At 40.1% G+C, this 14,270-nt stretch overlaps 1 protein-coding gene across 1 annotated transcript in view; it reads right to left on the reverse strand.

Annotated features, from left to right (window-relative positions):
• Nucleotides 1-8,539, reverse strand: part of sv2a (synaptic vesicle glycoprotein 2A) — a 49,178-nt gene extending 40,639 nt beyond the window's left edge. The window contains exon 1 of the mRNA XM_010769585.1: nucleotides 8,425-8,539. The gene's annotated coding sequence lies outside the window, so the exon portion shown is untranslated. The remainder of the gene's footprint in view (nucleotides 1-8,424) is intronic.
• Between the last annotated feature and the right edge of the window lie 5,731 nt (nucleotides 8,540-14,270).

A 14,270-nucleotide genomic window follows, 5' to 3' on the forward strand; every position in this document is an offset into this window, starting at 1 on the left:
GGTCACACACCTGCATCACACTCCAAGGTGCCAACTATGGCTGACTTGCCAGCGCCTGGGAAAAACGTTACCTACTGTTAAAGCAGCATATTGGTGAAGATGTGCAAACACACATTGTTTTGACCCAGCCAAGGCCTATTGTGATATTTCACCCATTTACCAGCACTTTGTATTCTTCCTCATCCATCCTTCTCCTATCCACTGTTCTGGTCTGAGCTTCCAGGGAAGTCCTCCTGAAGCTGTGTTAAGGATAATTTATTCATGTCTTGTTTTCGGGACACAGGGCCGAGATGTTCGGGTCGACTCGGCCCTCAGAAGTGACGAATGATCCGATAAAACAAAAACTCACAAGAGCCTCGGCCTGGCTCATATGCACCAACCACAGAGTGACATCAGAGTCACACAGGAAGTGACAGCTCTGCTGCCCCATGTTCACGGCTCCAGGCCCATCCAGGCTGAGGAGATAACAGCAGCCTGAGAGGAGGGGGGGTGATGATTGGTTGTTAGGCTCTCTGGGTCATAGCTCCTCCCCGGATGCAGAGTCCCCTTTGGGAGGGTCTGCAGCCCAACATGAGTCACGTTATTGTTCCCCATTGCCCCCCTCTCAGTGCACCGTCACCCTGGTGGCACCGAGGCGGTTAGCAACAACGTGTCAAACACTGTGACGTCAGCACTCTGCATCCATTTTGGTTTGCTCGGTGCAAAATGGACTAAAGAGGGGTCAGACTGAGGGCAGCTCTAAACCTGCAGCACGGAGGGGAAACTGTAGAAACAATACAGCTGAGGGAGGGAGTAACAGCACCTACTGTACACACAGCTCACATCAGCGCCATATCCAAAGTTCATTAGCATTCACTCCGTCTGCGTCCACAAGTTAATGGTGTTATGACCGGCAGTCATCTCAAACTGTCTTACTTAAACTCATGGCTGTTGTTAAAAAAATACTGAGATGCTGAGAACTGACTAATCACCAGTGGTGGAAGAAGTACTCGGATATTTAACTTGGAAATAAGTACTAACACCAGATGTGAAATAACTCTATTAAAAAGAGAAAGTCCTGATTTCAAAAACCTCTTAAGTCAAAGTAGGTATCATGCACTTAAATGACTTCTTTATGAGGTTTTTTGATTAATATTACTCCTGCATTAAGTGTATGTCGCATTGTACTGCTGCAAGTTAAGGGTTGTCTTTATTTACTACCGGCGGGTAGTTTCATCGACAGCATTGCATCATGTTCTGTAAGTTCATCAGAGGTTTGTAGCGTTGCTGTCCTGTGAAAACCATGGATCTATAAAGTCATCTTTTAAGCTCACAGCTTTTCAGATTTGGGACGATTATGATCAAGGATGGATTAAAAATTGTGAATTTAGTTTAAGACATAGGAGATTTCTTTCAACACAAAATAACACTTAATATTTCAGATTTTCTTAAATATTCACAAATCACCACATTTAGTTTTCACTTTACATGAAGAGATGAAAATTGTAATCCTAAAAAGTGCAGCAGATGTCAGACAAATGAAGCAATGTCAAAAGTATAAAATATAGCTTCTGAGATGTAGTGGAGTATAAAGTTACATAAAGCAGAAAGGCTAAAGTACCTCCACAGTACCTTGAAAGGAACACATTTATTGTGAAAATAAGAAAAAGGCCCCAAGATATGTAAGCCGGGTTACCATGCTGTGAGTAATAGTGAATTCTGCACTACAAACAAACACCACTTCTTTCTTCCAAGACACCAGAGAAATGCAGACCAAACTGTGCAGAAATCACTCCCTCTCTGCAGAGGCTCTTCTCTCTCAGTGAACAATGGATGTGAGGTTTTTTATGGTTGTTTGAAATCAAACAACAAGCGTTGCTCTTGATTCTTTGAGCATCAAAGCTGTTTGTGTTTCTGCTGGAGCTGCGGTTTTGTTTCCTCCCAACACCACGCTCAGGTCAAACTACAAAACATCTCAAACATCAACAAAGAAAAAGGTGCTTTATTTTATAGGTTTTAAGATTTCTAAAGAGGATTATTGAGAGGACTTTGTGATTATGTGACAATCAAAAGGGGAAATGTTTCTATATATTCTGAGAATATATAGTATGTTTTCCAACTCCCAACTGTTTCTTTAAGTACCTACTAATTTAAAAGTGTATTAGAGAGAACTAGCATTCTATTTCATTGTATGTTTTTATTGTGTATTATGTGTTTTTCACATGATGTTTTTAATGCTTTGTCAAGCACTTTATGAATATGTCTGTGAAAAGCGCTTTATAAATAAATATGACTTACTTACTAGCAAAGATAAATGATTAGTTCTTTGGATACCATATTTTCACAATTATCTACTCTTAATCAACAAGTATAGATTAAGATAACATAGAAACATGTTTTTTTTACATGCAGCTGCATTTACAAGTCAATGAGGTCATTTTGGTAAGAGAAGAACATGCTATCAATTCATTGTAAATAATCAGAGGTGTACCAGCTGAACGTCATCTCTATTTGCCCAAATAACATATTGTTTGTATAGTTACTGCCTGTACAAACACATAAGCTCCTCTCCATTAAATGATAAGGAAGGTTTGGAACTTAATGAATCACTGTAAAAACAGGATTCACAAATATGAAATTAATTACAAAAGGCAGGGCCAATGATTATGAATAATATGCGTTGGTAAAAGAGCAGAAGACACCTCCTCTCCTACTATAGGAAACAACTGCACTGTCAGTTGTTAATGGAGAGTTGTGTGCTTGTCGCTAATCGCTGCTTCGACCCACCAATCTGGAGACCAACGGAGAAGACCATCGATTTTCTCTCCGACTCGCAGTAAATCTTTTGCAGATAGGAACGTTTCAGCAGCAGCATCCCCAGCCAAAAACAGATCTGTCTGGAAAAACCAAGCAGCACAAATAAGCCAGCGTTTCCTTGAAGCACCGATGTTGAAACAGCTGTGCTAATTGCTGATGCTGACACCACCCGGATGGGGTATTTGAGGGGGATATCTGTGCTCTGCTGCATGGCAACCTGTGGGTTTTAGTGTTAATGTATCTGGCTACACTGCTCCCAGCTGGGAGGAGAGGCGAGTTGTAACTTGTGACAGAGCTAATCTCCGCGGTAAGAGCGGAGCGCTGCCCAATCAGCAGGGCAGCAGGCAGAACATGAGGAAACATCACAGAGCAGCTCCCACAGCACCGCCTGCGTTCAGGTGGAGATCCTGTGTGTGTTACTGTGTGTTACACTGTGTGTGTCACTGTGTGTTACACTGTGTGTGTCACTGTGTGTTTCACTGTGTGTGTTTCACTGTGTGTTACACTGTGTGTTACACTGTGTGTTTCACTGTGTGTGTCACTGTGTGTGTTCACTGTGTGTTACACTGTGTGTGTCACTGTGTGTGTCACTGTGTGTGTCACTGTGTGTTACACTGTGTGTTTCACTGTGTGTGTCACTGTGTGTTCACTGTGTGTTTCACTGTGTGTTTCACTGTGTGTTTCACTGTGTGTGTCACTGTGTGTGTCACTGTGTGTGTCACTGTGTGTTACATTGTGTGTTACACTGTGTGTTACATTGTGTGTTACACTGTGTGTGTCACTGTGTTTACACTGTGTGTGTCACTGTGTTTCACTGTGTGTTTCACTGTGTTTCACTGTGTGTGTCACTGTGTTTCACTGTGTGTGTCACTGTGTGTGTCACTGTGTGTTACACTGTGTGTTACACTGTGTTTCACTGTGTGTTACACTGTGTGTTTCACTGTGTGTTTCACTGTGTGTTTCACTGTGTGTTTCACTGTGTGTTTCCCTGTGTGTTTCCCTGTGTGTTTCCCTGTGTGTTTCACTGTGTGTGTCACTGTGTGTTTCACTGTGTGTTTCACTGTGTGTTACACTGTGTGTTTCCCCGTGTGTTTCCCTGTGTGTTACACTCTGTGTTTCCCTGTGTTTCACTGTGTGTTTCACTGTGTGTTTCACTGTGTGTTACACTGTGTGTTNTCTGTGTGTGTCACTGTGTGTGTCACTGTGTGTGTCACTGTGTGTCTCACTGTGTGTGTCACTGTGTGTGTCACTGTGTGTGTCAATGTGTGTTTCACTGTGTGTTACAATGTGTGTTTCCCTGTGTGTTACACTGTGTTTTTCTGTGTGTGTTTCCCTGTGTGTTTTCCTGTGTGTTACATTGTTCACTGTGTGTGTCACTGTGTGTTTCACTGTGTGTTTCCCTGTGTGTTTCACTGTGTGTTTCCCTGTGTGTTTCACTGTGTGTTTCCCTGTGTGTTTCCCTGTGTGTTTCACTGTGTGTTTCACTGTGTGTGTCACTGTGTGTTTCCCTGTGTGTTTCACTGTGTGTGTCACTGTGTGTCTCACTGTGTGTGTCACTGTGTGTGTCACTGTGTGTTACAATGTGTGTTTCACTGTGTGTTTCACTGTGTGTTTCACTGTGTGTTTCACTGTGTGTTTCCCTGTGTGTGTTTCACTGTGTGTTTCACTGTGTGTTACACTGTGTGTCACTGTGTGTTTCACTGTGTGTTTCACTGTGTGTTACACTGTGTGTTTCACTGTGTGTTTCACTGTGTGTGTTTTCCCTGTGTGTTTTTTCCCTGTGTGTTACATTGTGTGTATCGTCACTGTTTGTGTTCCTCCTGTTTCCTGTGTGTGTCCACTGTGTGTTTCCACTGGTGTGTTACACTGTGTGTTTCACTGTGTGTGCCCTGTGTGTTTTCCCTGTGTGTTTCCCTGTGTGTTTACACTCTGTGGTTTCCTGTGTTTCACTGTGGTTTCACTGTGTGTTTCATGTGTGTTACACTGTGTTTTCACTGTGTGTTCATGGTGTTACAACTGTGTGTTCAACTGTGTGTTTCACATGTGTGTGTCTGTGTGTTACACTGTGTGGGTTTCACCTGTGTTTACCACTGTGTGTTTCACGTGTGTGACACTGTGTGTTTCAACTGTGTGTTCAGCTTGTGTGTTAAACAATGTGTGTTTCAACTGTGTGTTGCACTGTGTGTACACAACATGGATATAAAATTACGTGTGTTTTCACTGTGTGAGTCAAGAAAATGTTAAAAAATGTGTGGTTTCACGTGTGTTTCACCTGTGTGTTCACTGTGTTGTTTCACTTGTGTGTTCCACTGTGTGTTTCCACTGTGTGTGTTGTCACTGTGTGTGTCCCACTGTGTGTTTCACTGGGTGTGTGGTTTCAGTGTGTGTCACTGTGTGTTTCACTGTGTGGTTCACTGTGTGTGTCACTGTGTGTGTCACTGTGTGGTTTCCCTGTGTGTGGTCACTGTGTGGTGTCACTGTGTGTTCATGTGTGTTAACTCGCCTGTTACACTGTGTTTTCACTTGTGTGTTTACTGTGTGTTTCGCTGTGTGAATTACTGCATGAACAGCTTCACCCTGCAACACTGAGGGGGGGTCAAGTGCACCTCTGCTTGTTTATGCCCGGTGATGAATGAGCTAAGTGAGTTTCTTTACCACAACACTTGCCGCCCCAGACCGAAACGCCTCAATTTGAATCCTTTGTTACTTCTGTAACATAGAGCATCACCTTGTACACTTGCACGACTCTATTGGCTAGTGCTCCAACATTGTACTTGATAGGCTACTAACAATCTAAGATATGTGAAAACTATCAGTCTCTCTTAGTGCAGGGTGTCAAACTCAAGGCCCCGGGGGCCAAACCGCCCGTGACTTCATTTCCATGTGGCCCATTCAAGAGCTTGCAAAGATATAATATGTTTATTTATACGGTTACATGCCGCTTTAATATAAAACAGAAGCCATTGCCCGTAAACAACATGTTCTCCACAATGGCATCTCAATTAGACTTTTTTCTCTGAATTTGACTTTTTTTTGTCATCAATGTTACTTTTTTTTCAAAATGTTAACTTTTTTCAAAATGTCAACTTATTTTTTAAAGGAGTTTTTCCAGAAATTTGGCTTATCTTTTAAATCATTTTGTGACATGCGCAAAAAAAACAAACTGAAGAGATTGCAATTGTTTCACTAGACTTCTGCTTTCAGATGTAGTTAATTAATTATGAAGTTATTTAATCTATCCCGATAATAATCAATGCCAGAGGCAATAATATTATATAATACATTATTTTATATATATTAAATATTTATATATTTATTCTTATATATTCTTATATATAAAACTGGCCCTTTGAGTGCAACCATGATGCTAATGTGGCCCGAGCTGAAATTGAGTTTGACACCCCTGCTCTAGTGATTTGAACAAACACAAGCCAGTACAGCCAAATCTTTAAATAACATAAACCACTCATTTGAGTGAGTTGATATTTAATAAATAAAATGAAAAGTTGCAATGTGCACCTCTAAAAGTAATATTTAGAATGAAGGCATTTTGTGGCAATCTTTATCAGTATCTGCAAAGTTGAACAGATAATTAAAGCCTATATTGCTGTATGTAAAGAGGCAGCTTAACTAGGATTCATTTTTGAAAACCTAAATATAGATTGTTGGGAAAATACTGAATGTACTCTTCCAATATCAGAGTAGCACATGATAACAAAGGCCCTTCGTAGCTGTGTACGTAACAGGATGTATGATTACCTAGAAGAACGTCAGGAGGACACACTGTTTTAGGAATATGATAGCTCTGTGACAATGATTAACATGATGATTCAGCCTCTATGGAGATAGACATGTGACAAGCATGATCATTTCTGACGTGGGCCTTAGCTAATCTAAACTAAACATTGTATACTGCTTTGAACCGGTATTCCTGCATCTTGTGACTGTAACACCCTCTCTTGTATATAAGCATGTGAAGGACACTGTTCTGGGAACTAGTCGTACGGTATGCTCTGTATGTGATGACAACTTCCATTCTTGCAAGGATAATAATTACATGTATCCCGATATTGAAGATAAAGCCGGTGACGAGTGATATATTTTTTCTAACATAGATAATGATTTGTACTGTAACAGAAAGAAGATTTGGGGTTCCCTTTCTATAAGGGCAAGTTCTCCTCCTGCACCCAAACATGCATGTCATAAGGATATAGCCAAGCACTACACTGCACAGGTGTAGAAGATATATTGAGGGGTAGTTTGCATATGCAACCAACACTGAAGTACCACAACACTAAAACTGTAATCTAAAGAAGACATCAGTGCATCAAAAGTCTACTCACGAACCAGTCCCAACCAAAACTAATTCAAAAACAATACTGGCAACAGCGGTTATAGAGTATATCCAGGTTAAGATGTTACTATTGTGAGGCTGAATGTGTGTCCTGCCTTCAATCACAGACCATCATTGTACATTTACCTTTTTTTAAAGAGGGCTGTCAGTAGTCCTGCAGGGTTGGAACACTCGCTACTCCCCTTTCTGCCACCCCCCCATGTGGGTTGGATGCATAAATAGCTCAGACAAGCCTGAGCTGAAATCATGGCTTCCACAGGGACAAGACAAGCCAATTTGTAACCAACTCCAAACACGGAATAGACCATAAATCCATGCCACATATCATGTTCCAGCAGCTACTTACTCTTTCTCCTTATTGCCCTTTCAAACAAGAGTCAAAGGGCTCTCACATGATCATGAGAGCTGATACCCTCTCTGGGCAAAGTCGTTTCAGCCCCGCTAGCAGAAACCTCCGCAAAGCATTACCATAGTGTAGAAGAGGAGAAAAAAACAGCCCATCACTCTTCTCCATCATATTTCCCCCACTGGGTTTCTCCAAGGTCATTTTGGCGCACGATGCAGGAGAGGGTACCAGCTTCACTGACGCTTTCAGTGGTATTGCACAAATACATTTAACAACAAAGAAGCAGGAGTGCACTTTGTACAATTTAAGGAAAAGTGGGGTTAAGGCAGAATTAGAAATGTATAAGTGTAGTGGAGAGGAAAGGCATAAAAGGCGATGGAGAGGGACAAGGGCATCGGTGCCAAAACCATCCCCAATTATTATAAAACACATTTAGATCGATGACAGGAAGTTGGACACAATTTCCTGTTTAATGACATTAAAACACAATTATCCTAACCTCCTTTCCTCTTCACAAAGAAATCTCTGCACTGGGATGAATGATGATCGCTGTTCAAGCACAAGACCCCCCAGCAAGAACAAGAACCAAGGCGCATTTCACCATAAATCCGCAATAAGAAATGGAATTATTGCCTGAAAACAGCATTTCAAACGAACAGCTTACATTTTCAAATCCATATTTCGACTTGTTTCTTGATTCACTACATGTTTAGGGGTCATTCTGTCGCGCAGTGCAGGCCTTTAAACTGGGTTTTAAGAGATAAATAAATGTCGAGTGGTATCAAAAACACATGTAAATCTTCCTACTTTCCTGCACCTGGATGCACGGTGAAAAACAGCACCAAACGAGGAAGGTAGGGTAATTAATGCATTAAAAGGGAAGGTTGGAGTAAATTTATAATTTTAGCAGGATCTTTCCGGTTCTTACCTTATTGGTGGGAAGGTCAGCGTTTTTTAGGGTGACCGGGATTCGCGTTTTTTCCGTGCAGGGAGTCACCCCGAGTACCTGAAGCAAAAGGGTCCTGTGATGTGCACTGACGTAGTAGCTGAGAGCTGCACCCTCCTCCCCCTCCGCCCCCTTCACTTACTACACAGCATCCCTCTTGCACAGAGACACCGCCCCCCCTCCTCCTCCTCCAGCAGGCACCACCTCTCCTGAAGAACAGGGGGGTTTGCTGCTTGGGCATGAAACCTGAAAGGGTGAAGGCGATTTATTTTCCTCCTAAATGTTTAAATCATTGGTGAGGCTAAAATGTTACGAGGTCAGACTTTATAGAGTGTGCACACATCCAGGGGGGAACTGTGATCTCCACGCTCGTGCTCAGTGTCTCTCAGTTGGACTGTCATTGGCTCCATATGCACCAAATGGTTGGTGCAATGAACTGTGCAAGACGAGCCTCTCCCTGCACGTGCCTGGGCTCGTGCCTGTAATTGGCCATGTTGAGAAGAGAACAAAAATGACAAGGATGCCCCCAGTGGAAAACAACTGACATCCTTTTAATTGTCTAACTATCTGACTCAATATATTAAACCTTTAGATAAATATGAGCCAGGGATGAAGTCTGAAAATAAACTGTGAGAACATCATCCCAAAAACAATTTAAAAAATGAAAATACTTCTATCAAGATGATAAGCTAAGGCCCACACGGTTGTTTTTGACAAGGAGCATGCGTGGACATCATCTCTTTTCAACACAATTGACTTTAGTTATATGATTTCATTTTTGTATCTTGTTCAGTCTCATATGTTTTGTATTAAACAGGTAGACTTCTGGAGAAGCAGCCTGGACGGTTTATTCTACACAAATCATGCAGTTACATTTCAATTCACAAAAAGCAACCAGACAATTGTATTACTGGGCTCTTCTCATAAAGATTATAAATGTCCACATATCTTATATGTAGGCACTGTTTAAATGTTTCGGTAGGACTGGAGGTGCACCTGGATCAAAATAGTGACACAAACACCATGGAGATTTCAAAATCTTAAAGATGCTGGTATGTATCAATGTTTTCACTTTGAAAATTAGATTGTCAATCATTAAATAGAGATCTTTACAACCAGAATACTAACTATTTTAAACAGGCCTCACTTATAAAACAGTTTTAAAATGTATGCACAGAGGAATCCTTATCTCATGCCTCCTGGAAATAAAAAATAACCATAAATGCTTTTATTTTTCCTTTTAGGAAATGAACATCTGTGATTGGTCCGAAACCAAATGACCTTCTTTCATGGCCACCTACGTGTTAAAAGCCTCCTGACAGTCCAGCTGTCGTCTGATTGTCGGCCCATCAGATGAGGCCTTTCATGTCCCTTCAGGCTTTCAGCTGCTTTTGTCTGTCTGGGCCATCTATTGATCAGCTGCTATCTGCAGGGCCATGCCGGACCTCCATCCTGTGTGCACCTCTGTGTGACTGTGAGGAGAGAAGGAGCAGAGTGCTGTTTAAGTGACACAATGACACATTATTGGTGGGGGAAGATGCATTTGCTTTAGCCTATTTCAAAAGCTGCAAGGGTACTAAACTTCCCTTAAGTAATTGTGGTTTCTGCTTATTTGCACTTTTACCTTACTGCACCTCAAAGGCAAATATTGTAGTTTTCTCTCTTCTTCATTTACCTGACAAAATAAATTACTGGTTATTGTTGACTAGACTTACTCTTCCATTTTAATATAAATGATGATGTATTATTATTGATGAAGCTACCTAACAGTCATTAAAGTTATTTAACAGCTGCAACATTAGTGATGTTACATGGGCCAAAGCTCATTCAAAATGAGCGTTTAAAGGTTTTGCTGGTACTTTTATAGGGAATGAAGCACTTTACTTGTGACATAGGCCATTTTAAAAAGGCTTAGCAAAATAAGACATCTTACTCGACCTCACAGTAAAGGTATATCTTCTCTTCAGGATGAACTGGCATTTAGATGTTTCTAAGATACAGCAAGTAATAGAGGACTTTGCATTGGTTTTAACGAAAATACTAAAAGGTTTCAATGGTTTTGAGCACTTTTCAGTGTTGTAGAATTTCTGCTTTTTCTGTGTAATCCGACACGTGGACACCAGTGTAGCTTCAGATCCACATAAACAACTGCTAGGATTGAGTTTGACATCAAAGCAAGAGCAGAGCTTCTACCAACATTGTTCAAAATTAAACATCAAGAACAATATCTTGCTCTTTAGCTGCTGAATTCGTCATTATTGTTACCAGCTTACCAAGCCTGCCATTTGGTGCCTGTCAAGTGTTTTAAACAAAAATAATTACTTCAAAGAACAATCATAATTCAAAAGTACAGATTAAGGTTAAATTGATGGACACATGTTTTGTCAGGTAAGCAATCTACACACAGTAAGATGGCCACAAGAGCTTGTCACAACTTAAGTATAGTCCAAAGTAGAATAGACATCAGTCAACTAACATCATTTTGGCACAAATAAACCCCATAATGTAACATTGTACATGGTAGAACATAGAAGATAAGCAACAGCTCTTCATCTTTTGCCCTGCAGAGGCACCTGTTTGAAATGTGACAGAGATCAGATGATCACATTTCCCCGCAGCAGTGCAGCTGACTGTCTGAAGCCCTGACACTCCAAATCATCATCTCCAAAAACCAAAATACACACCCAGAAACAACCTGCAGCTCTCCAGGCGGTGTGTGTCTGCAGCTGAGTCCTCTTTACCTGCCAGGACAAAAAGCAATTGGTCATGCCTGGTTGACACACAATTTAATTTCCACAGGATCACATTTCCTGGAGACAATAACACAGTCAGGGCCGGTTTAATGGCCTGCCTCTCTCAGGCCTTATCTGCAGCTGTAAATGTAATAAATCAGCGACACACAGACATCTCATGTAAAACTACCTGAAAGGTTCATGTTTAGCAGCTTATATATCTCACCTTGTGTCCATAATTAAATACCAGTGTTAACCATGATTAAATATGGCTCATAAATCACTACGCGGCATTCAATGTCAGTACAATATTTGTATTCCTTTGGGAGCTTACTGTAGGATACACTATGTTGATCATGAACAGTGATTGTAGTGATGGTTATATAATGATGATTATAGTACTTTTTCCTTTAATGATAGATGTATTATATTTGCCCCCAATGGAAAAAATGTTAAAGAATCTTGAGTTTTCAGTTTGATTTTAGGGTAAATACACGTCGCCATCTGGTGGCTAAATCCTGTAATGCAAAATGTCATATTATACTATACTCTGAATTATGACATTTATTTAAAGACTTTGATATTTGATTTTTAATAAGTTGGTTTAAAACGTTCTAAATACATGAGTATGTTTTTAATATACAGGTTATGAAATGACATGCCATAAGTAGCCCAATAACAGGAATAAAGAAGATATATCTTTACAATAAAAATAAAAATATATTTAAATAAAAAAACCTGTTTCTTCTTCGTTTTTATGTAGACACCTCTTCATGAGACTTTATATATTTTTAAACAGGCATACAATATACTTTTTTATGAGAAGCAGACATATTTCGATTTTTTTTCATACAAAAGTCTATATTATCAACATATATTTCTTATGAAAACAAAAGACATAAGTCAATAACAGACACTTAATGATGCAAATAAAGAACAAGAGGCAGTCTTTTAGGAAAATAGCTTTCACTAAAAATGTTAGATTGACAAACTACAGACTGAAGATGACTGTAAACAGCATATTCATGTGCAAATCACTCACCTAGATTTAGATAGTTAGATCGATAGATATAATCTTTATTTATCCCAAAATTGGGAAATGATTGTGTTCCAACAGCAGTGTCAAGCATTACACGACTTAAACATGTTTAAAAGATACAATAAGATACAAATAAAAATAAAAATAAAACATCAGCAGCAAGTATACACATTCCGAATAGAAAGACATATCCTTAGAGTATCTAAATAATAAACCGAAATATTGAATATATTGAGTGCAATATACAGTCTCATTAGGCTATACAGTAATATACTATAGACACAACATGGCCTTTACACATCTTTAACCCGAGGTGGTGTGAGGTAATTATTTGTATATGTTGGTTGTGAGAAACATTAACAGTATCTTGGTTGGACACTATCAGCGGATGTTCTGATGTCCTCTCAGTCTGCTCCATGGTCTTATTGATGCCAATGAGCCTCAGCAGCGTCTCCCTGCGGACACTGAGAGAACTGCAGAGGAACAGACAGGCACAGACGCTTTGTTTACCTCCATTCAAATGCCTGCAGATGATGATGATGGCACATCCTTCTCATTCGTATATTTAACAACATAGCGAGGGAGTGAGTTGGTACAGGACCTTTTTTTCCCCGTTGTGCTGTTGTGAATTTAAGGACAACAGAGACTGGTGGTGTCGTGCTTTCCGTCTCTCCTTTTCTCTTTAAATATGACGCTCGCCACAAACCAGGTCGATGATTTTTTTCCGGTGTTACCATGATAGGAGCCGGCATGGATCTGCTGTGGAGGATCTTAGCAGCTCTCAGCTTCGACTGCTTTAAAGATTCATCGTCGTCCAAGTGAGTGATCTACCTATATTTCCCCGGATATAACCAAATCCTGATTTATTCCGAGAATACAGCTGTGTGGGTCTGTGGCCGCCAGTAATGACTTCATTAGGCACCTTTACCAATCTCCTCATTCTCCTGTGATTTCATTTTAGCCATACATGTGCTTGTAAACTAGGCCTATATTTAAATTAAATAAACATATAATACTCAGGATTATCCTAATTGTGTAATCCTGCAAAGGGCAATGCTCAATGACTGAGGGGGGATTTGATATGTGACATGATTTAATGACAAATCAGGCAGAGAAATATATAAAATAAATCACTTCACAGTTGTTATGGCAACATGTTTTCTGAGGAATTGTTTTCTGCATGCATCAGCAATAATTTAAAGCCATTTATTATCAAATCCAGGAACATTGACATCATAAGAAACCTGAGCACCTTCCACTATCATTTAAAGAATATGGCTAATAAGGCTTCATGCAACACAAGGTTCATTTTCATGAATTCTACCCACTGCACCTTTTAATGAGCTGCATCCGATAAGTAACAGACTGAACCTAATCCAAAGTCTGACACAGAACATAGGCTCTTTGAAAAATTGGCATCCAGTCATATAATTACTTAAAGTAACTGTCATCTGTCATTCAGCCACTGTCTGCTGGTAAGTGTGTCAAAAAACCTTTGTCATCTGCAAAACCCTTAAACACCATGCCTTGTGTTTATTTATGTGTTCCTTTATTATGAAATATTTGTTTTAAAGAAACATAAAGTCTCGTTTTAAAGACAGATAAAAGAAAGCAGGAACACTCCACAGTTTAAATTATTGCACGATCACGCAGCTCCACCCTAACTGAGGGCAGCTCAGGTTTTACCAGTTTTGTGTGTGCACAGGCAAAGCCTGATGCCAGTTTGATCCCACGTGTCTCAACGGCTGTATCATGTTTTTAAGATTTGGTTTAAGGCGGCAGACGATTGGCTTCTAGGTTGAACAATGATGTGATAGTATTAAGTCATTTTACCTTAATACAGGTCAAAAACCCTCTGGTGCCAGTGTATCTAATGTGCTGCTCAAAACCAGACTTAAAGTTAGCTTCAAAAGTCCTTTTCACTTTTCTTGGCATTTTATAAATCATAATGTCTGAACACACTGATGCTTCTGTAACAAAACATTTACCCAAATTTGGATCAATAAAATATCTAACTATCTAAGGCCCCAGTTTGACTTGCTTTAGATTTCAAGCTA

Source organism: Notothenia coriiceps, unplaced genomic scaffold (assembly GCF_000735185.1).
Source record: "Notothenia coriiceps isolate Sejong01 unplaced genomic scaffold, NC01 NC01_scaffold00007524, whole genome shotgun sequence".
Lineage (NCBI taxonomy): Eukaryota > Metazoa > Chordata > Actinopteri > Perciformes > Nototheniidae > Notothenia > Notothenia coriiceps.